Raw genomic sequence first — 22,642 nt, forward strand, 5'->3', positions numbered from 1 at the left:
GAGGCCGGGAGGCCGGAGAGACTTCTTCTATTATATAAACTTGTAATTGGCTCTGGCTCCTGCGGCTGGGGCGCTGCGCGATGTTTCCAACCAGACGGATTGTGAGGCCGGGCAGCTTCCATCCCCCGCTCCCCTCTCCTCCCACGTCCCCTCGCTGCTCAAGCCCCACCCTTCTGCCTCCCCAAGTCGACCAGAATTTCCCTTTTCTTTTCTGTTCCGTCCTCCCCCTGTATGGACGCTGGCATCCAGAAAAGCATGATTATTTGCAAGTGGTATTTCATTATTAAACTAACATATACCCAGCCTGCAAATTAGCATGTAGGAGCCTCTCACTAACCCAGTGGAAAATGAGTGATCCTACACCAGCGACCAGGCCTCAGACTTTTTTTTTTTTTTTGCATCGGAAGGCCCTGGAGGGCTTGTTAAAACTCAGGGTGCTGAGCCCCACTCCGAAAGTCCTGCTCACTAGGTCTGGAGCAGGCGGAGGAATTTGCATTTCTACAAATTACCAAGAGATGCCTTTGCTTGTTGAACCACTAGACAGGGGTGGGGCTACAATTTTTATTTTTTCCCCCTCCATGAAGGAAGGTTTGCCAACCAAATTAATAGTGTGAACAAGATATCAGGAAGACTAACCTCCTCTCAAGGACTCTCTGGCATTTTAGAAGTGTGCATTTACAAATAACAAACATTTCATTGTAAATCATAACATCCATCCTTGTGCATGATGAAACAGCGTTTCACGAGCCCCACAAATTAGCAACTGAAGTTGCCTCGTTCCAAGAATTTGGAAATCAAGCGTTTTATAGCAGGAGATGACCTCAGAGACTAGCCAGGCCAAAACCTCACCTAACAGGTGAGAACTGAAGGTCAGCAAGGTTGGTGGATAGGTGTAGAGAACTGGGAAGGCCAGCATTCCGGTAAGGAGGTGTAACTATCTGGGTATATTCAGACCCCCAGCTCCACCAATGGTTAGCTGTGCAATCTCCATTTTCTTCTCTTCCCTAATCTGTAAAACAGGACCAAAGTCTATTTTGCTGCAGTATTGAGAAGATTCTATATCATGTTTAAAACCTGCATAATTGGGATCCCTGGGTGGCGCAGCGGTTTGGCGCCTGCCTTTGGCCCAGGGTGCGGTCCTGGAGACCCGGGATCGAATCCCACGTCGGGCTCCCGGTGCATGGAGCCTGCTTCTCCCTCTGCCTGTGTCTCTGCTTCTCTCTCTCTCTCACTGTGTGCCTATCATAAATAAATAAAAGTTTAAAAAAATTTTTAAAAAAACCTGCATAATTCAGATCAGGCTTGCACCTGTGGCATATTATGCTGTTCTCATTTGTGGTCAAGGCCACTGTGCTATTTAGCAGGTGAGCTAGGACTCAAACTCAAGACTCCTGACTTTTTTTTTTTTTTAATTTTTTTTAATTTTTATTTATTTATGATAGTCACACACAGAGAGAGAGAGAGAGAGAGAGAGAGGCAGAGACACAGGCAGAGGGAGAAGCAGGCTCCATGTACCGGGAGCCCGACGTGGGATTCGATCCTGGGTCTCCAGGATTGCGCCCTGGGCCAAAGGCAGGCGCTAAACCGCTGCGCCACCCAGGGATCCCAAGACTCCTGACTTCTAATCCGAAATAATTTTTTGCTGCCCTGGTGTGTAAGGGAATGTTTCTTTAAAAGAAAAAAAAATGTGCCTGTGGTCCTTGACCTCAATCATTCCTCAGATGCTGAAACATTTTCTCTTAATTAGTATAAATAGTTGAAGCATGTTGGATTTTCTGGTTGTATATGAACCTGACGGAAATAACAGGCACGGCCCAGAACCAGGAAGATTCAAGATGCCACTCTAGAGCTTTTTTGAAATACATACCCTGAATTGGCTCACTCTGTTTCTCCTGCTTTTTAATTTTTTTAATTTTTATTTATTTATGATAGTCACACACAGAGAGAGAGGCAGAGACACAGGCAGAGGGAGAAGCAGGCTCCATGCACCGGGAGCCCAACGTGGGACTCAATCCCGGATCTCCAGGATCGCGCCCTGCGCCAAAGACAGGCGCTAAACCGCTGCGCCACCCAGGGATCCCTCTCCTGCTTTTTAAAACTGATGTTTTCAACTGCCAGGGAGCAGGGGTAAGCATTAGCTAAGTGACTCCTACCATTGCCCTACCCTAGAAATATCCCTAGGACTAAAGAATCTTTGAGACTTCAGGCTGGCACTTAATATTGCCCACTCTGAAACCCTGAACGGGTGAGATTTGTGTCTAAATCACTTTCTCTCTATTAGTAGGAAACAGGCCTGCTAGTCACACCTTTGCACCTGCTTCTACCAAGCCCTCTGAGAGACCCCCTGCAGCTCAGAGTCACAGATCAGAAAGAGTTGGGGGAGGGAAGAAAAACAGTCAAATAATCAGGGTGACTAATTGGATATATAGAACCCAACATGGCACAGAGCACCATCCGTGAGTACATGAGTATGTGGCATTCACATCCCCTCAAGAAATGAGATGCTAAATTGCTAATAGCTTCCCTGGGGTTCAGTTCCCTGCTGCGATGCCTTCTAGATTTTGTAGGAGTTTAGGCCCGTTAAAATATCACAGCGTATGCTCACATGTGAGGCATCCACTCATGTCTTTGACATTGACGCTGAAATTCTGTAAGGAAGAAAAACCTTTTTCCCCATGTAATCCGACTGAAATTTGGCATCAACAGGTGCTTCCAAATGAGATCACTGTCACCCATAAGCACCACTGGGACCTCTGAGGCTTCCAAAGTTGTTATAGCGATACACACAACAAGTTTTGAGCTGGCGATTTTAATTCTTAGAATTCGTGTTTTTTCCACATTGTCTCCTTTCCTCTGCTCTCTGAACTCTCATTTGGCCTTCAATTCAATTTCATCATTGCTCTTATTTTCAGTTCCTTTCTCTCCCCCACCCCCATCTTAGATTTATTGGCTTTGAGGATGGTGAGTTTCCACTTTGGTTCCCATAGTTGGTTGGATTATGAAATCAACATGTCATTTTAAAATCCAGTCGGGCATACCGAGGATTGTGTGCCTAATGTGTGTCTTCGGGTAGGTGGTGTCTGTAACTAGATCGGGATCTCTTTTAAATCTATAAGCTGGCCTGAAGATTTATTCTGAGTTTTTTCAAGTTATTGTCCTAGAGCAGTCATTTATTTTCTCTTTTCATCTTGATATTTTCCTCTTCAGTCAGTAACGTTTGTAGCCTGTCCTTAGGCTCTTCGATGGAAAGATTTTGATTTATCTAACCTTTTACAAATTCAAGAGCATGGTTCATATTTCTCAATATGTGCAAGTGAAGTTTTGGTTGTTTTTGTGACAATTATTGATATATGTGATGTATCCAGACCTGTCATTTACAGATGCATCAAGAGAGACAGATGATATAAAGGTGAAATCATCACTCACTTGGCTCCCTTTCAAATTTGCAGCATGGTTATTCCCCTTGGGTTAGTCACTTAGATGTTAAAAAAAACATTTTTTTTAAATTTATTTTTATTTTTTAAAAAGATTTTATTTATTTGTTTGACAGAGAGCACAAGCAGGGGAGTGGCAGGCAGAGGGAGAAGGAGAAGCAGGCCCCCCGCTGAGCAAGGAGCCCAATGCAGGGCTCCATCCCAGGACCTTGGGATCATGACCTGAGCCAAAAGCAGATGCTTAACCGACTGAGCCACCCAGGCTCACCTTTTTTTCTTTTTTAAATGTAGCAAGCTTACTGAGAACCCATGGTCAGGCCCTGTGCTCCTTCAGGGAATCTGGTAATGGTGGCAAAATATCAACAGATTTGATCCATAACAGTGCCACGGTGGGAAGCAATGCCAGGGGCTCTGAAGCCTGAGGAAGGGCATCTGACCTGCATCTGGGAAGCCAGGATGGCTTCTCTTCTGAGTAGGTGGCATCTCTTCTGAGTGTTACAGGAAAAAAGAGGCTGAGGGACAGAAAAGTGAGTCAATTAAGATGGTGCTTGAGTGCTCACTTTGGCAGCACATATACTAAGATGGTGCTTGAAAGCATCTTTTATATAGATTATAGTCTTGTTTGTCCACAAATAACAAAGACTTAAAAAATAGTATTTGAAACAGGTAGAAATTCATCTCTCATACATAAACAAAGGCCAGAGGTGATATGGAGGTTCCAGAATGTCCTCAACCCAAGGTCCTTCTATCTTGTTGCTGCCGTGCATGATCTCTTGGTCCAGGATGGCTGCTGGAGCTCCAGCCATGACATCTTCATTCCAGGCAGCAGCAGAGAATCAAATTGTTCCACAGAGCTGCAAGAGAGACCAGGGAATAAGGGCTTTAATTCTATGGCAATATGCTCAAGTGAAGTCAGGGTTGTTAGGAAGGAAGAAGGGGAGGCATTGGGAAGCAACCAGCTGTCTCTGCCAGAGTGGTAATTGTGGGTGGAGAGAAGGCTGAGTGAGCGAAGGAGGGAAAGAACACTTATCTTGTTTCAGGGAATAGATAAAGATAAGTAGGTCAATTTGGCTTAGGGTTTGGTTTGCCAAGAGATAAGGCTGGAGAAATAAACAAATGGTAGGTTGTAGGAGGTCTTCTAAGCTATGCCCTGCTAAGAAGCTAGAGTGTTACCCTGAGGGCCATGGGAGCTGTTGAAGGAATTCATCCTTGAGGTAGAGGAGGAGATGCACTGCAAGGGCATCATTAAGAGGTGACAGCCTTTGGGGCACCTTTATAGCTCAGTGGTTGAGCATCTGCCTTCGGCTCAGGTCATGATCCTGGGGTCCTGGGATCGAATCCCACATTGGGCTCCCTGCAACCTGCTCCTCCCTCTGCCTGTGTCTCTGCCTCTCTGTGTCTCTCATGAATAAATAAATAAAATCTTAAAAAAAAAAAAAGGTGACAGCCTTCCAAGAGAAACTATGACAGCCTGAACTAGGCAGTGGCATTAGGGATGGGAGACGCAAGCAGATTTAAGATATTAGAAAGGTAGAACAGGTCAGTTGTGGGTGAGAAGGGAGAAAGGAGATGTGGCCAAAGGTGGCAGACACCCACCAATCTGGGCAGATACAACACCATTCAGTGATGTCACAGGGAATGCTGGAGAAGTTGGATGGAAAAGGTGAGCATGGTTTGGATGCTCTGTCCCAAATGTTTTATCTTCATATTCCATTCCGGTTGATCTGTTTTCTAGCAGCTTTGTTGAGATTTAATTTATATGCCAGAAAATTCGCCCATTTCAAGTGTACAGCTGGATGAGTTTTAGTGCATTTATACAATTGTGCAACTATTATTCAGTTTTGGAAGACTCCCAGCGTACCAGCAAGTTCCCCCTGTGTCCAGCTATATAGTTCTCTCCCACCCCTAGCTCCAAGGAATCCACTGATTTGCTTTTGGTCAGCTCCACTTTTTCAAGGGTAAGTTCAATAAAACGATGAGTGGAGTGATTTCAAGGGGTGGTGTGGGGGTGGGGGTCACGATTCCCCAGGTAAGTATACACAAATCATCTAGGGGGCTTTGTTTCAGACAGCACACTAGTCCCACACCCCCTCAAGGACTGTGCTCCCTTTGCACATCCAACCCTCCCCCGCCATGAGCCACTATGTTCCAAATACCAGATGAGATGGTACTCAAAAGCACACTTTATGTTATATAACATATCACTTTTCAAGACCATCCCTGGTTTTCTCACTGAGAGAGTCTCAACAGTATTGACATACTCACCCCAATTGCCACTCCTTGGATGAAGTTTTTCAAGTGCAGATGAGCAATTTACAAACCCAACAGGTGCCCCAGCCTCCCTTGATACAATAAACATATTTTTTTTTTTGGCTTTGAATAATTCCAAATGTAAAGGCAGACAGATGATGCTTTTTAGAGGCAATGCAACCCCATCGAATGGTCCAAGGACACATCAATTTGAACATCTTGGTTTCTTCAGGATGGCTGTTCGATCAGGAAAACCTTTTCCTAGTACTTGATTTGAAGCTTATTATAGATATCTAAAGTCTCAGAGACTCCATTTCCATTATATCTATCTTGAGTCACGTCAAGATTTCTTAATTAGTTGAGAACACCATCAAAGCTAGGAATCCTAAGACTGCTGTTTTAAAAATGAGAATTATGTAGGCACTTTTTGCTCTCTTAATTGTCTCAAAGCATTAAGGATTCAAAGTGGGTTTTGGATGGGACTGTGGCTCCAACACATTTCCATCTCTCAAAAAGGCTTTTCCACTGTTCAGACCTCCCCCAATCTTTCTGTCACTTGCATAGATAGAAACCACAAGCTTTAAAAACCCATCATATCAAATAGTCTTCAAATTCAACTTTCCTTCTAGCAAAGAACACTGGTATTGCAGCTCATTGAAATCAATACACAACCTCTCTGGCGGGGGGTGGAGGGGTGGGAGGATGGTCAAAAGGGATTACTGTATATTCCTTCATCCCACAAATATTTTTTGAGCACCACTATGTGCCAGGCCCTGCTGGCACAGGGTGTTCAGCAATGAACAAGACAATATAGGTCTTTTCTTTCTAGGGCTAACATTCTGGTAAGGCAAGAAAAGGACCAGCAACAGGATAATTTCAAAGTAGTAAGAGAGGTAAATAAAACAGGGTGATGTGCTGGTGAGTGACTTGGGAAGAGTCTTCTTAGAATGGTCATCAGGGAGGATTTTTGGAGGAGGATTTTCTGCTGAGCCTCAGATGAAGAGACAAGAGCAGCTGCGATCAAGAGGAGGACAGTCCGGGGATCCCTGGGTGGCTCAGCAGTTTAGAGCCCGCCTTCGGCCCAGGGTGTGATCCTGGAGTCCCCAGGATCGAGTCTCACATCGGGCTCCCTGCAAGGAGCCTGCTTCTCCCTCTGCCTGTGTCTCTGCCTCTCTCTCTGTCTGTCTCTCATGAATAAATAAATAAAATATTAAAAAAAAAAAAAGAGGAGGACAGTCCTGGGGAGAGCACCGAAGAGCAGATACAGATTGGCACACTCAAGGCACCACTAGGAGGCCAGGGGTCTGCATGGTCCAGGAGAAGAGCGGTATGTGATGCAGTGGTGGCAGGGCAGGATCCAGATGAATGCCGCAGTAGCCTATGGCAAAGCATTTGGACTCTATTGTAAGAGCCATGGAAAGTCACCGGAAGGCTTTGAAGCTGTCAAGTAGCATGACGCCCTTTGCTCTGTAGGGAAATCCCTTTGGCTGCTGAGCAGTGTCTGGACTGGGCCAGGGCAAAGGAGGAGACAGACAGGTTGGGAAGGTATTGCCTGATACAGTGGGAGATGACCACGGCTCTGAACTGGATGGGGATGAGGTCAGGTGGCAGCAAGGGCAGGGGGCGGGACATGTTTTGGAGTTAAAGCCCTGGGATACGATGATGGATGGGGTGGGGGGTAAGGAAAAGAGGGGAAGCAAACGTGATGCCAAAGTTCTTGACTTGAACAACTGAAAGGACGGGGGCGGGGCGCTGTTTACTGGGGTGGGAAGGAGGGCAGGAGGGGCAGGTGTGGAGAATGTGGGGAATCAAGAGTTCTGTTTTGAACATGTGTAGTAGAGGAGGTGGACATGTAAGAAAAGGTCATGATATGGGTGATCAGCGACATAATAGAGGTTATTGTGGATGGGCCATGCCTGATTGAGGATCTGACCAGCTCTGTCCGGGGGGTGGGGAGGGTGGTTAGTGATGTTTAGGAGAGCTACGGTCTCGGGAAATTACAGAAGCTGCCGAGTTTACCAATAAGGTGGTTTTCCTTGGCACTGGAGATGGTAGCTGTGGGAGTCAGTAGTCTAGACCCAGGAAGGAGAACTAAGAAAGTATGTGACCATCAAGAGGGGCCATGGAACCACAGTGACTGGCATCTCTTTCGAATCTGGGCTAAATTGAGACAGTAACATGGACTGGATAACATAGATGTTTTAAAATGTTATATGAACAAACATGATATACTATATTGGCCCAAAATAAGAATTTTGTAAAAGAAAATGTAGTATTTTTAGTAGTATTTCTGGAGGAAATACTCCATTTATAGGGGAGCATACAGAAGTGAAGGAGCTTATCCAGAGTCACTCATGGGGGAAGTGCCAGCAGGGATTTCATCCCAGGAGACCTGGCTCCAGAACCCAGCCTGGCCCCAGCTCCCAAATGTGCCATCATGGACTGATTAGCAAGTGAGGATGAGGACATTGCATAACGGTGTGTTCAGCATGATCATGACTCCATTTATATTTACAGCAGACAAAAAAGTACTTAACCACAAACATTTGTGTTGTGGATCGAATTTTTCAAGGAGGACTGGATTTTTAAAAAGTGAGAATGCATTAACTTACAATTAAAATGTTATAGATAGGGGGGATCCCTGGGTGGCGCAGCGGTTTAGCGCCTGCCTTTGGCCCAGGGCGCGATCCTGGAGACCCGGGATCAAATCCCACGTCGGGCTCCCGGTGCATGGAGCCTGCTTCTCCCTCTGCCTGTGTCTCTGCCTCTCTCTCTCTTTCTGTGTGACTATCATAAATAAATTTAAAAAAAATAAAAAAAATGTTATAGATAGGGGACACCTGGGTGGCTCAGCAGTTGAGTGTCTGCCTTTGGCCCAGGGCGTGATCCCGGGATCCAGGATTGAGTCCCACGTCGGGTTCCCTGCATGGAACCTGCTTCTGCCTATGTCTCTGCCTCTCTCTCTCTCTGTGTGTGTGTCTCTTATGAATAAATAAATAAAATCTTTTAAAAAATAAAAATAATAAAATGTTAAAGATAGGTAGTCCAGGGAAGATCATGCCAGCATTCATAGGCTACTTTGCCTACCATCCATTCCACCTTTGTGGAATTTTTAGGATGCTGGCTTGTATTCCCTCCTGTGGCTACCCAAGCTGACTTTGCCATCGCCCCAGGACAAATGTGCTTGGAAAAGACAGTTTCACTTTCAGAAACTCATCTTTTGAAAATTTAGTTTCTGAACCTTCTTTCTTATACTTCACACCAATCCTTGCTGCCCTCAATTTGGAGCATGAAGTCCAGAGAGAGGTCATCGAATTCTTTCATTATTGGCCCAGAAGGAACATTCTGTATGGTCTTGCCCTGAGGGATTACAATATAGGCCAGAGATGTTTTAGGGGTAGAAACCCTAGATAACCAGAAAATCCTGGATGGCTAAGGACGTACAAAAGAGTACAGATAGCTCAAATAGGGCAACTTCAGGCAGCAATAAAGAGGGTAGGAGCAATTGAAGTTTGAACATTTCTTTTCTACATCACTTGCCTGACACCATCTTGGTGATAAATACCTTAACTACAGATGTAGCAAATAGATTTTGCCACCAGTGCCAAATCCATTCAATTGCTGTTTCCTGCCAGGAGCACAAAGCTGAGAGAAGATTCTGAGGCAAAGTCAGAGCTCTGTAGAAAAAAAAAAAAGGAATTGGTGATTGATTAGTGATATCTGCCATGGGCAAGGTATAGATAACTAAGGTACAGATGCCAGGTAGCTCTCATCCCTGGTTGACTTCAATCCTACCTTTGGCTTTTTTCCTCAAACGAAATGAGTAATTCAGATTCTCCCAGCTGATACTTATCTCATTCCTTCCTCTACACGCATAGCACTTGGTTCATACTTCTAGAACTATGCTTGCCACAGCCTGCCTCGTGCCTGGATCAGTCACATGTGTGTCTAGCTCTCCTCTAACTCACTGTTCCTGAGGGCAGTGGTCATGTCCTTGCTTCCATTTCCAGTGCATGGTCCTGGCATTCTGCACATAGCATACAGGGAATGTCTGTGAAATTGATACCCGTGGGACTGAATTTTGGTGCGGCCCCTGAGAGAGACCTAAACAACCTGAGGAATCATTGCAAAGCAGGGGAGAAGCTGCCAAGAGGAAGGGGACCAAGTCAAAAAAACAGTATGTAAGAAATACTGGTTCTATTTACTGTCTTTTGTATGTGTTTTCTATAGCTGTAGTAACAAGTCACTACGAACCTGGTGGCTTAAAATAACAGATTCATTATCTGACAATTTTATAGTTTAGAAATGCAACCTGGGTCTCCCTGGGCAAAGATCAAGGTGTTGGAAGAGCTATGTTTCTTCTGGAGACACTAGGGCTGGATTCCTATCTTCACCCTCTCTGGCTTCTAGAGGCCACCTGGATTCCTTGGCTCATGGCCCTCTTCCTTCTTTAGAGACATAAGATCTTCAGATCTCCTTATGATTCTCTTCTTTTGACTGCCTCTTCCACTTTTAAGGGCACCTGTGATTACATTGAGCCCACCACCGGCAGATTCCAGGATAGTCTCGCTATTTCCAGGTCAGCTGATCAGCTATCTTATTTCCACCTGCGTCCTTCATTCTCTTTTGTCAAGATAGCATGTCCACCGGTTCTGAGGATTGCGATCGGGACATCTTTGTAGGGGCCCCAATTCTGCATATTACATCTTTAAATAAACTTACAGACAATTCTGAACCCCCAGCTGGTGGAATCGAGGGGACCCCTCAACTGACTCAGAATTGGAACTCCCTCCTGTCACCTCACAAAAACTAGAGAGGCCCACAGGGCCCCAGGGACATGGCAGGAGGGCATACTCCTGCCCCTCATGCTAACATGGTGGCCTGGCTCAAGAGACCAGTTCCCTACAGGGTATCTTTCAGTTCGGTAGCATTGTCCAGTCTAGTAACCTTAGGAGAGGAGACCCAGTTGCCCCAAGACCCCCAAGAATCTTTCCTTGTCTTCACAATCTCCTATGTGCCCCCCCTCTTGCTTTGGGACCTCCAGCAAATTCCATCCAGGAGTGTTTCAAGACAGGATCCCCTCCCCCCAGACAGACACACACGCTTTGCACTTTTAATGGAGCAAAAATCCCTGAGGTAAGACTTCCAAAAGCCCTGACTGCTTGCTTGGAAATGGGGTGGAGGGGAGAGAAAAACACAGAGAAGGAAACATACATTAATGCCTCAGAAATGTCTCAGGCCACACCTTTTGCCCAGTTTTGCCTGGGGCCCGTCTCTGCACCATAAATGCCTCATTACAACCCCGCCCGGGGCACTCTTCCCATTTGGACGGTGCTGATCTGCTCCTCTCTCAGCCCTGGGCAGGAGGCAGCCCCCCTGTCGCTGGCTGCAAGGATCATCAATGCCCAGGCCAGGCCGGGCACGTCAGAGCCTCCCCGGGGAGCTGGAGGGTGTTTACACGGCTGGCAAGGAGGCTGGCCCCAGCGTGAGAAGAGGCCTGTTTGGAGTAGAACGCCTGGAAGGATTTATGGAGGGCCGGCTGCTGAAATAGAGCAGTCATTAAGGAGAGGTGGGCAGCCGTTGGAAGCGGGAATATTCAGTAATGGCATGAGCACAAACATCGGTTAGGGAGGGCCTTCCTAGAATGTGCTGGTTTCTATTTGCTTTGTGGGGGAGGAGAGTCTGCTGCCTTTTTTGGAAAATGGGGATAAAAAGATGTGAATTTAGTGCTTGTGAGCGGCAGAGGAAAGCCCTGGAAGCAGAAGTCCTTAACTGGGCCCCAGAGGCCCAGGTGAGCCTGGCTGTGACCCCGTGCCCTGCTGTGGGGCCCAGGCCTGGAAGGGGAGTATGGAGGGGGGAGCCTGCAGGGTGGACAGACCCCAGAGAACCTCCAGCACCAATCCATGCCATCATGCCACCCCAGAGCCAGGGAGTAAGACCTCTGATTTTTCCATCTAGTTTGTACTTCATCTGCAGAAGACCAGCAAAAGTTTTTATTCTTTACCTTTTAGGATTTATTTTAAAATTCTGAACACTCTTGAAAGGTCTTTACCTTAGAGTCTAAGGCTCAGACAGATTTTCATATGAGCTCCTTGAGCATAGGTGCAAACTATCTCTGAATTTTCTAGTAACTTTTTTTTTTGCACTGACTTGACTTTCCCCGAGGCAGGGGTAGCTGCACCAGACATAATTTCCCTCATAACTTTTTGAAATTGGGAGATCTAAGTGTTGCGGTCATGTTGTTTGTGTCTGCCCAACAGCCGTTTCTTTGGGGAAGAGCCCTCCCTCATCAATATGGTTCTGCTGCCCTATCATGGTCCTCTCATTTCCCTTCCATGAGATGGGCGTAGACACACAGATTGGTCAGGAGTAGACACATGACCCAGTCTTGGCCAAACATAGGATCACTTCCTCTGGACACAGTGATTGGGAGGACTACAGGACTCAAACAGGGGCAAAGAGAGGTCCTTCGGGGAATGGCTACTCATTAAATTGAAAAAAGATTGGGTTTCTAATGGAATGGCTAAGCCAGGCCATCTGGGCCATCTTACCTGGCCTTAGCAGGGAGCCCATCTGGAGTAGGAGACAAGGAGCCACGGCACAGGAAAGGAGAATGGGGACAGGGAGGCAGAAGGATCCAAAGTCAGCATTTGTGCCCTGGATGTAGCCATCTTTTTAGTTGAGTGAAATTCCCTTTCGATGTTTAACCTATTTTGAGTTGGGTCTCTGTTGCAACCCAAAGTTCCCAACACATTTAACAAATATGTTTTGTAAAACAGAAAGATATTTGGATCTCCAAATGAGTATGTAGAATATTGTTTTCCTCTTTTGGTTTCTTCACTCGTTATGGTTGGGTCCACCATTTGCCATGCGTGGACTCAACCCATGCCATCCTAACTCAGGTACTATTCACCCCTCCTCCTGTGTCCTGTAGCATGGAGAGATGCTCTTGCTGTTCCACCCACATCCCTGGGTCCTTGCCCCAGCTCTTGGCCAGCATATGCAGCTGAAGAGCCGCTGGGGGGAGCCACCCCGATGCCCATGGTGAAGTGCCCAGTATGTAAATACACGTCCATTCCGTGCCAACACGCAGTGCCCTGCTCTCCCAAAGCTGGCAGAGAAGGGTGTAAAAGAAAGGAAGCTAGTCACCAGGAGGCAGTGTCATGTAGTGGTTGAGGAAGAGCATGGTTTGGGCGGCCAGAGAAATGATGATCCCATCTCAGATTTAGCAGCTTGGTCAATCTTGTACAAGACTGGCTCCATTCCCTGTTTCCTATGCCTTGACAACCTTACCTGTTCAATGGGACTGATGAGACTATGTACCCTGCAGGGTTGGGCTGTGGGTTCAATGAGTTGTTATTGTTACTGAACCCCAGAGCCCAGAAGCAGGATACGTAGCACAGAATCACACCAAATGAGGACAGTCCAGTTCAGCTGTTTCCCATCTGTGTGACTTTGGCAGATCACTGAATGCCTCTCAGCGCAGTTCTCCCGTCTTCGGTGAGCACGGGGAATGTGCTCCTTACAGGAGTGCATGAGCACAGGGTGAACCTGTGCTTGTAAAATGGACATAATTGTAAAAGGTGCAGGGTAAGTACTCAGGACCCATCCGTTACCAGCTCTCCGTATGGCTCCTACCCGACAGATTAACATTGAGCCACCCCAGCTCCTTGGCCAGGAGCAAGCCCCGGGCATGGCAGGGGGAGCTCTGTCTGAGATGCAGTGTCAGGAGATCTGCCTCTGGCACAGTCCCCAACCCTCGCATGCGCCGCCATGCACACGTCCACTGGGGTACCTGGACTGGGGGCCTCTGCCTTTTCAGGAACAAGAAGCGATTGCTGGGACAGCTGGTTCTGACATTTCCTACTTGCTATTTCCTAATTGCCTATTTTAATTCAAATAAAACATCCTGATGTCTTGCTCAGAGGGTTTCCTTCGTGTACTGTATCACATAACACCCTTTACTTAGGTTAGGGAATACATTTCCTTAAAACTTTCCTGTTCACTCAAAAGGTATTTCTGTTAAAGGGTTCAATTAACTTACAGTGTAGAAGTAAATCAATATAATTAATTTTTATGTAACTGGCTTAAAAGCAATCAAATTTTACCTGTAACCGACTGTCTTTTGGTCTGGTATTTATTTGATACTTGATACATTGCATGGTTTTAAATGTGCTATCATTATGGTAAGATGATTTGGCACAGTATATATTATTCTGTCCCTGTCCCCAGAGAAATGCTGATCCCCTGGAAACAAGTGATTAAATTTATATTCTTAAAAGAGAACCAACAGACTTTTTAGTAGCCATGAAGCTAAAAAAAGCAAATAAACATTGAAATATTTAGACACGCCGTGTTAACCACTTTTTTTTTCAAGGATGAAAAGTACGATGAATTGGTAGAAGTAGTGGTATTTCTAAACAATGTTAGCTGAGAGGGTAGGAAATCACAATCTAAACAGAGACTTGCAAAAAGAGGAAGTGAGAAATCAGTGGAGAAGGAAGGTGTCCTACCTGCAGGGCTCTAGGCTGGCAGTGGCTCACCTTGGCACAGAGGAACCCTTTGCAGACCTGCCCTCAGACTTGATGGGCAGGCAGACCCAGAAGTGAATGAAAGTTCCATTCAAATAGCCCTTTTCATCCTGGAATCAAAAAGGACTACTCAGAGCCCAGGTCAATGAGCCGTGGTGTAACCGCAGACAGGCAGCCACCTCTGAGACGAAACACAAACGCGGGTTCTTGCCAGAATATTCCACGAAGGGGATGGGCAGTCATCGCACATATTTCCAAGTAGCCATGTGCTGATTTCTAATGTTTCTATACCTATGCCAGATGTTTTGACCTCTTTGTGATTGATTTTACCCCAATCTGCCTTGTGTTTCCCACTGTTTTGTATCTCTGTGTTTTCTCACCCACCCTGGTTGGGAGGCAGGATGGGGCACTGCAACCCACTCATGTTTTACCACCCAAAAGATTAGGCTCTGAAACTCAGCTGAGTGCCTTAGACGCCAAGAAGAATTTAACACATCCTATCTATGTGTTTGAAAATTTTACTTTTAACGTCCTTCCTGGGCCTCAGTCTCCTTATCTATAACGTGATACTAACACCTGATACGTGATACTAACACATTTGTTGTGAGGATTAAATGAAATAACCCAGAGAAGGTACCCAGCACACAGGTTGGCATCTTTTAGGTTCTTAATACATATCCACTATTATTATTTGTATTTTTATCATCATGGCTGGAATAAATATATAGCCTTCTAAGGTTTTAAAGGTCCCACTTTCAATAACATGGTCACTCCATGACAAGCTTCTTGTATGATGTTAAAAAAGGAGGCTCATTAACAAATTATTCCCAGACTTCCTGGGAAGACAGTGGAGTTAGTAAGATCCTAAGCTCCCCTCATCCCGCAGATACAACTGGATAACACCCACGTCAGTATAAATAACTCAGAAAATGACCCAAAAACTGGAAGGACAAACACTCCCCAGCTGAATGTAGAGAAGAGGCCACACTGAAGAGGGTAGGAAGTGTGGAGGCCTGGTTGGGAGTTAAACGGACACACGGGACTGTCTATGGGATGGAGAGATGCCTTGGGTGCAAAGAGGGGAGAGAAACAGACCCTCACACCAGGAAACCCATAACATATGGCTCTGAAAACCAGAGGGGCCAAATTTCAACAGTTCTTACAATCAGCAGGGCTTAATACCTGGAACTTTAAAAATTAATGTGTTTAGCTCTGGGAGAGCCAGGACAGCGAGAGAGAACTGAGCCCCCATCCTTAAAGAGACACCACAAGGAACAGCCACACAGAGATACAGCTCAGGAACAGGAGTTTGAAAAACACCCAGGACATATAGGAGAGAGATCTATTCACTAATCTCAGAACATATCCTGGAAGGGCAAGGAATCTTTGGCAGAATTCTCCAAGAACAAAGGAGCTGGCAGGTGCCATTTCCCTTCCCCACAGCCCAGCCTGGACACACAGACACCTGCAAGAACAAGCATGGCACCAGCATTCACTACCTAACTTGCTAACGGCATATCCCACCTCGTAATCCCTTACAGATGCAGCCCCTCCAGCCAGGCCTCTGCTACAGGTTCCCTCCCATAGTAGACCTGCACAAATATTGCTAACACCAGGCACCCTGCCCCCATGTTCTCCTGCAGACCTGCTTCCTCCTGTATGTCCTTGATTGGAGCCCATCCAAAGCAGTGCCACAAGCCTGGCAGTGTGCACACAGTCCTAACAGGGGCCAGGACCATTCCAAAGTGGCTTCTACCCTGTGGAGAGAAGAAGATAACCACACAGAACTGTCAGGCTTTGACCCCAGTGGTGGACTGGAGACAGACATCTGGTCTGACTGCGTGCCCTGCCCACCAGAAAAAGCTTCTTAGGAGACAAAACAGGGAAAGTGCCCTGCAGTTCAGTGCTACTGCATCTCTGGAAAATATCTGGTCTGACTCAACTCAAGCCCAAAATGGCCCCACGCTAGCCCGTGAAAGACACGGGGACCAAACTCTGCCTACAACAGGGAAAGAGAGCCATTGTAGATGACTGGACTGAAAGCAAAAGCAGCTCAGCCACAACAGCAGGGCAAACACAACACACATAGGAGACACTCCTGAAGTGCTAGGTTCCAGTGAACAGGGGACACTGCACTGCAGAGCACTATAAGACCTCTTCTCCATATGACCACCACTTTGACAGCAGGAAATATAGCCAACTTTCCTACATAGAAAAAAAGAGTAGAGAAAATAAGACAGAGGAATATATCCCAAATGAAAGAACAGAACAAAATCACCAAATGAAACAGAGATAAGTAATATGCCTGATAGAGAATATAAAGTAACAATCATAAAGATACACACTGGACTTGAGAAAAAAGTGGAGGACCTCAGTGAGATCCTTAACAAAGAAGAAACATTAAAAAAAAAAAAACAGAGATGAAGAACTCAATAACTAAAATTAAAAATACACTAGAGGGAGGGCAGCCTGGGTGGCTCAGTGGTTTAGCGCTGCTTTCAGCCCAGGGTGTGATCCTGGAGACCCGGGATCGAGTCCCATGTCGGGCTCCCTGCATGGAGCCTGCTTCTCCCTCTTTCTGTGTCTGTGCTTCTCTCTCTGTGTGTGTCTCTCATGAATAAATAAAATTAAAAAAAAATACGCTAGAGGGAATGAAGAGTAGACTAGAAGAAGCAGAAGAATGGATCAGGGACCCAAAGGACATAGTAACGGAAAGCAATCAAACTGACCAGGAGAGGGAAAAAATTATAATTAAAAAATAAACATAGGGATCCCTGGATGGCGCAGCGGTTTGGCGCCTGCCTTTGGCCCAGGGCGTGATCCTGGAGACCCGGGATCGAATCCCACGTCGGGCTCCCGGTGCATGGAGCCTGCTTCTCCCTCTGCCTGTGTCTCTGGCCCTCTCTCTCTCTCTCTGTGACTATCATAAATAAATAATAATAAAAAAAATAAACATAGACTTAGGAAACTCAATGACTCCACCAATCATAATAACATTTGCATTATAGGGATTCCAGAAGGAAAAGAGAGTAAAAGGGGGGCAGAAAATTTATTTGAAGAAATGATAGCTGAAAACTTCCCAAATCTGGGAAAGGAAACAGAAATCTAGATCCAGGAGGCACAGAGAGCCCCCAATAAAATCAACCCAAGGAGGTCCACACCAAGACATGTAATAATTAAAAGGGCAAAAACCAGTGATAAAGAGAGAATTTTAAAAGCAGCAAGAGAGGTGCCTGGCTGGCTCAATCAGTGGAGAATACAACTCTTGATCTTGGGGGTGTGAATTAGAGCTGCACATTGGGTGTAAACATGACTTGAAAATAAAAAATCTTGGGATGCCTGGGTGGCTCAGTGGTTGAACATCTGCCTTTGGCTCAGGTTGTGATCCTGGGGTCCTGGGATTGAGTTCTGAATCAATCCACAGGAACTCTGTCTCTCCCTCTGCCTATGTCTCTGCCTCTCTCTGTGCGTCTCCCACAAATGGATAAATAAAATCTTTTAAAAATAAAAATCAAAAATCAAAAAAACAAAAGCAGCAAGTGAAAAGAAAACAGTTTCATACAAGGGAAACCCCAGAAGGCTATCAGCTGATTTTTCAGCAGAAACTTTGCAGGCCTGAAGAGAGTAGCATGATACATTCAAAGAACTGAAAGGGGGGAGGGGGAGAACTGCAGCCAAGAATACTCTCCAGCAAGGTTATCACTCAGAATAGACAAAAAGAGAAATAGTTCCCCAAACAAAAGATAAGGGAATTCATGACTAAACCAGCCCTACAAGAAATATTAAAGGAGACTCTGGAAAGGAAAGACCAGAAGTAAGAGTAAGAAAAAATAGGAAGCACAATAGCAATTAAAATATCAGTCAAGGGATTCACAAAAGAAAAGGATGTAATTTATGACACTATATACCTGAAACATAAGCAAGAAAGGAGTAAAAAATAGGATTAAACTTAAGCAACTATCAACTTAATATAGACTGCTATATGCATAAGATGTTATATACAAACCTATTGGTAAACACAAATAAAAAAAACAATAATAGATATGCAAAAATTAAGAGAAAGGAATCCAAGTATATCATGAAAGAAAGCCAACAAACCAGGAGAGAAGAAAGCAAGAGCAGAAAGGAACAGAGAATTACAAAAGCAATCATATAACAAGTAACAAGATGGCAACAAGTATATACCTATCAATAATCATTTTGAATGTGGGACACCCAGGTAGTAGTGCAGTCCGTTAATCAGCCGACTCTTGGTTTCGGTTCAGGTCATGATCTCAGAGTTGTGAGATCGAGTCCCGTATCGTGTTCTGTGCTGACCAGAGTCTGCTTAAGTTTCTCTCTCCCTCTCCTTCTGTCCCTCTCTGCCTTGCTCTCTCTCAAATAAATAAAAGAATCACCCACCTTGACTGTAAATCAACTGAACACTCTAATCAAAAAACATACCGTGACAGAATGGATAAAATGGATAAAAATGCTGCCTACAAAAAAAAAAAAAAAAAAAAAAAAAAAAAAAAAAAAAAAAAAAAAAAATGCTGCCTACAAGAGACTCATTTCAGACCTAAAGACATATGCAGATTGAAAAAGAAGGAATGGGAAAAGCTTTATCATGCAAATGAAAGTGAAAAGAAAGCCAGGGTAGCAATACTTACATAGGACAAAAATAGACTTTAAAATCAAGAGTGTAACAAAGAGACAAAGAAGGACATATATAATCATAAAGGGAACAATCCAACCAGAAGATATAGCAATTGTAAATACTTATGCACCCAACATGGGAATACCCAAATAAATAAAACAGCTAATTACAAACATAAATGAAGTAATCCACAGTAATACAATAATAGTAAGGAACTTTAATACCCCACTTACATCAATAGATATATCATCCAAAAAAAAATCAACAAGGAAAAAATGGCTTTGAATGACCTCATTGGACCAGATGAATCTAATGGATATATTCAGAACATTCCATCTGAAAACAGTAGAATATGCATTCTTGTCAAGTGCACATGGAATATTCTCCAGAATAGATCACAGATTAGGCCACAAAACAAGTCTCAACAAATTAAAGAAGATCAAAGTCATGCCATGCATCTTTTCCAACCGCCACACTATGAAACTACAAATCAACCATAAAAAAAAAAAAATCTGAAAAAAACACAAATACATGGAGGTTAAATATGTATTTGTGCTATATGTATTTATAAATGCTACTAAACAATGAATGGGTCAACCAAGAAATCAAAGAGGAAATAAAAAATACATGGAGACAAATAAAAATGAAAATACAATGGTCCAAAATCTTTGAAGCTCTTCTAAGAGGGAAGTTTATAGTAATACAAGTCTACCTCAAGAAGCAAGAGGAATCTCAAATAAGCAAACTAACCTTACACCTAATGGAGCTAGAAAAAGAGCAAAAACAACAACAAAACAACCCATAATCAGCAAAAAGAAGGAATAATAAAAGTTAGAGGAGAAATAAACAAAATGGAAACAAAAACAAAAAACAGAACAGATTAGTGAAACCAGGAGCTGGTTTTTTGAGAAGCTCAACAAAATTGATAAACCAGACTCATCAAACAAAAAAGAAAGAGGCCTCAAATAAACAAAGTCAGAAATGAAAAAGGAGAAATAAGTGACACCACAGAAATACAAAGAATTATAAAATATATTATAAAAAATTATACGCCAAGAAATTGGACAACCTAGAAGTAATGGATAAATCCTACAAACATATAAAAAGATACTAGGTTTTTTTTTAAAGATTTTATTTATTTATTCATGAGAGTACAGAGAGAGAGAGAGGCAGAGACACAGGCAGAGGGAGAAACAGGCTCCATGCAGGAAGCCCGACGTGGGACTCGATCCCAGGTCTCCATGATCACACCCTGGGCTGAAGGCCGTGCTAAACTGCTGAGCCACCTGGGCTACCCAACAAAGGCAATTTAGAGGGAACATACCTCAGTCATATATGAAAAAAACCCACAGATAACATTACGTTCAATGGTGAAAAGCCGAGAGCTCTCACCCTAAGGCAAAAACAAGACAAGGATGTCCACTATCACTGCTTTCATGTGAAATAGTACTGGAAGTCCCAGTCACAACAATTAGACAACAAAGAAAGATAAAAGATATCCATATTGCTAAGCAAGAAGCAAAATTTTCACTATTTGCAGATGAGATAATAGTATATATAGAAAACCCTAAAGACACCACACATATACACACACACACACACACACACACAAACCCTGCTGGAACAGATAAATGAATTTAGTAAGGTCACAGGATACAAAATCAATATACAGAATCTGTTTTATTTCTATATACTAATAATGAAGTAGCAGAAGGAGAAATTTAGAAAATAATCCCATGTACAATTGGACCAAAAAGAATAAAATACCTAGGAATTAAACTAAGGAGGTGAAAGACTTATACTCTGAAAACTATAAAACATTGATGAAAAAGAAACTGAAGATAATATTAACAAATGGAAAGATACTCCTGCTCATGGGTTGGAAGAACAATATTTTAAAATATTTTTAAAATGTCCCTACTGCCTAAAGCAATCTACAGATTTAATGCAATCCCTATCAAAATACCAACAGTATTTTTCACAGAACTAGAACAGACAGTCCTAAAATTTGAATGGAACCACAAATGACCCCAAATAGTCAAAGCAATATTGAAAAAGAAGAACAAAACTGGAGTTCTCACAATCCCAGATTTCACAATATTCTACAAAACTGTAGTAATCAAAACAGTATGGTACTGACACAAAACAGACACATAGATCAATAGAACAGAACAGAAAGCCCAGAAATTAGCTCATAATTATATGGTCAATTAATCTCCAACAAAGGAGACAAGAATATGCAATGGGAAAAAGACAAATGGTATTGGGAAAACTGGACAGCTACATGCAAAAAAAAAAAAAGAGGCTGAACCACTTTCTTACACCATACATACAAGTAAATTTAATGGATTAAGGACCTAAATGTGAGACTGGAAACCATAAAATCCTAGAACAAAGCACGGACAGTAATTTCTTTGACATTGGCTGTAGCAACATTTGACTAGATATGTCGCCTGAGGCAAGGGAAACAAAAGCAAAAATAAACTATTAGGATTACATCAAAATAAAAAACTCTGCACAGAAAAGAAAACAACCAACAAAATTGAAAGACAACCTGTGGAAGAGAAGAAGATATTTGCAACGGACATATCTGATAAAGGGTTAGTATCCAAGCTATATAAAGAACTTCTACAACTCAACACCCCACATACAAACCATCCAATTAAAAATGGGAAGATATGAACAGATCTCTCAAGGAAGACATCCAGATGGCCAACAGATGCATGAAAAGAAGCTGAATGTCACTCATCATCATGGAAATGCAAATCAAAACCACAATGAGATATCACCTCACACTTGTCAGAATGGCTAAAATCAAAACACAAGAAACAGTAAACGTTGGTGAGAATGTGGGGAAAAGGAACTCTCCTGCACTGTTGGTGGGAATGTAAACCGGTGCAGCCACTGTGGAAAACAGTGTGGCCATTCTTCAAAAAATTAAAAATATAATTACCATATGATCCAGCAATTCCACTAGTAGATATTTACCCAAAGAATACAAAAACACTAATTCAAAAGGATATATGCATTTCTATGTTTATAGCAGCATTAATTACAATAGCCAAATTATGGAAGCAGCCCAAGTATCCATCAATAGATAAATGGATAAAGAATGGATAAATGTATATTTATATATTTCACACAATGATTATATGTATATAATATACACACACAATGAAGTATTGCTCACTGATAAAAAAAGAATGAAATTCTGCCATTTTCAACAACATGGATGGAGCTAGAGGGTATAATGTTAAGTGAAATCAGTCAGAGAAGGATGAATATCATGATTTCACTCATATGTAGAATTTAAGAAACAAAATAAATGAACAAAGAAAGACAAACCAAAAAACAGACTCTTAACTATAGAGAATAAACTGATGGTTACCACAGTGGAGGGGGTGGGGGTGGGAGGGGGGAGTGAAATAGATGATAGAGATTAAGAATACATTTACCATGATGAGTACTGAGGAATGTATAGAATTGTTGAATCACTGCATGGTGCACCTGAAACTAACATAATCCCGTATGTTAACTACACTGGAATTTAAAAATAATTAAGTCCTACATCATTACAAAATGCCCAGGAGATAGACATTTCTTTAAGCTTGAACACAATAGGGGTAAAACAATTGAAAATGTAGAAATAAATTAAACATTAGTGTGGTGCTCCTACATAGCAAAATGAAAAATTGGAGGAGGGGAGCATAAGTATGAGTGATTTTATTTAAAATAAATTGAGGGTGTTATACTACATGTTGGAAAATTGAATTTAAATTTAAAAAATATAA

The 22,642-nt window shown here is 43.4% G+C and overlaps 1 long non-coding RNA gene across 1 annotated transcript in view; it reads right to left on the reverse strand.

Annotated features, from left to right (window-relative positions):
* Positions 1-3,551: 3,551 nt before the first annotated feature.
* Positions 3,552-22,642, reverse strand: part of LOC118354356 (uncharacterized) — an 86,038-nt gene continuing 66,947 nt past the window's right edge. The window contains exons 2-3 of the long non-coding RNA XR_004814770.2: positions 9,250-9,361; positions 3,552-4,288 (exon numbers count right to left, since the gene is read on the reverse strand). This is a non-coding gene — a long non-coding RNA (uncharacterized LOC118354356). The remainder of the gene's footprint in view (positions 4,289-9,249; positions 9,362-22,642) is intronic.

This window comes from Canis lupus, chromosome 3 (assembly GCF_003254725.2).
Source record: "Canis lupus dingo isolate Sandy chromosome 3, ASM325472v2, whole genome shotgun sequence".
Classification (NCBI taxonomy): domain Eukaryota; kingdom Metazoa; phylum Chordata; class Mammalia; order Carnivora; family Canidae; genus Canis; species Canis lupus.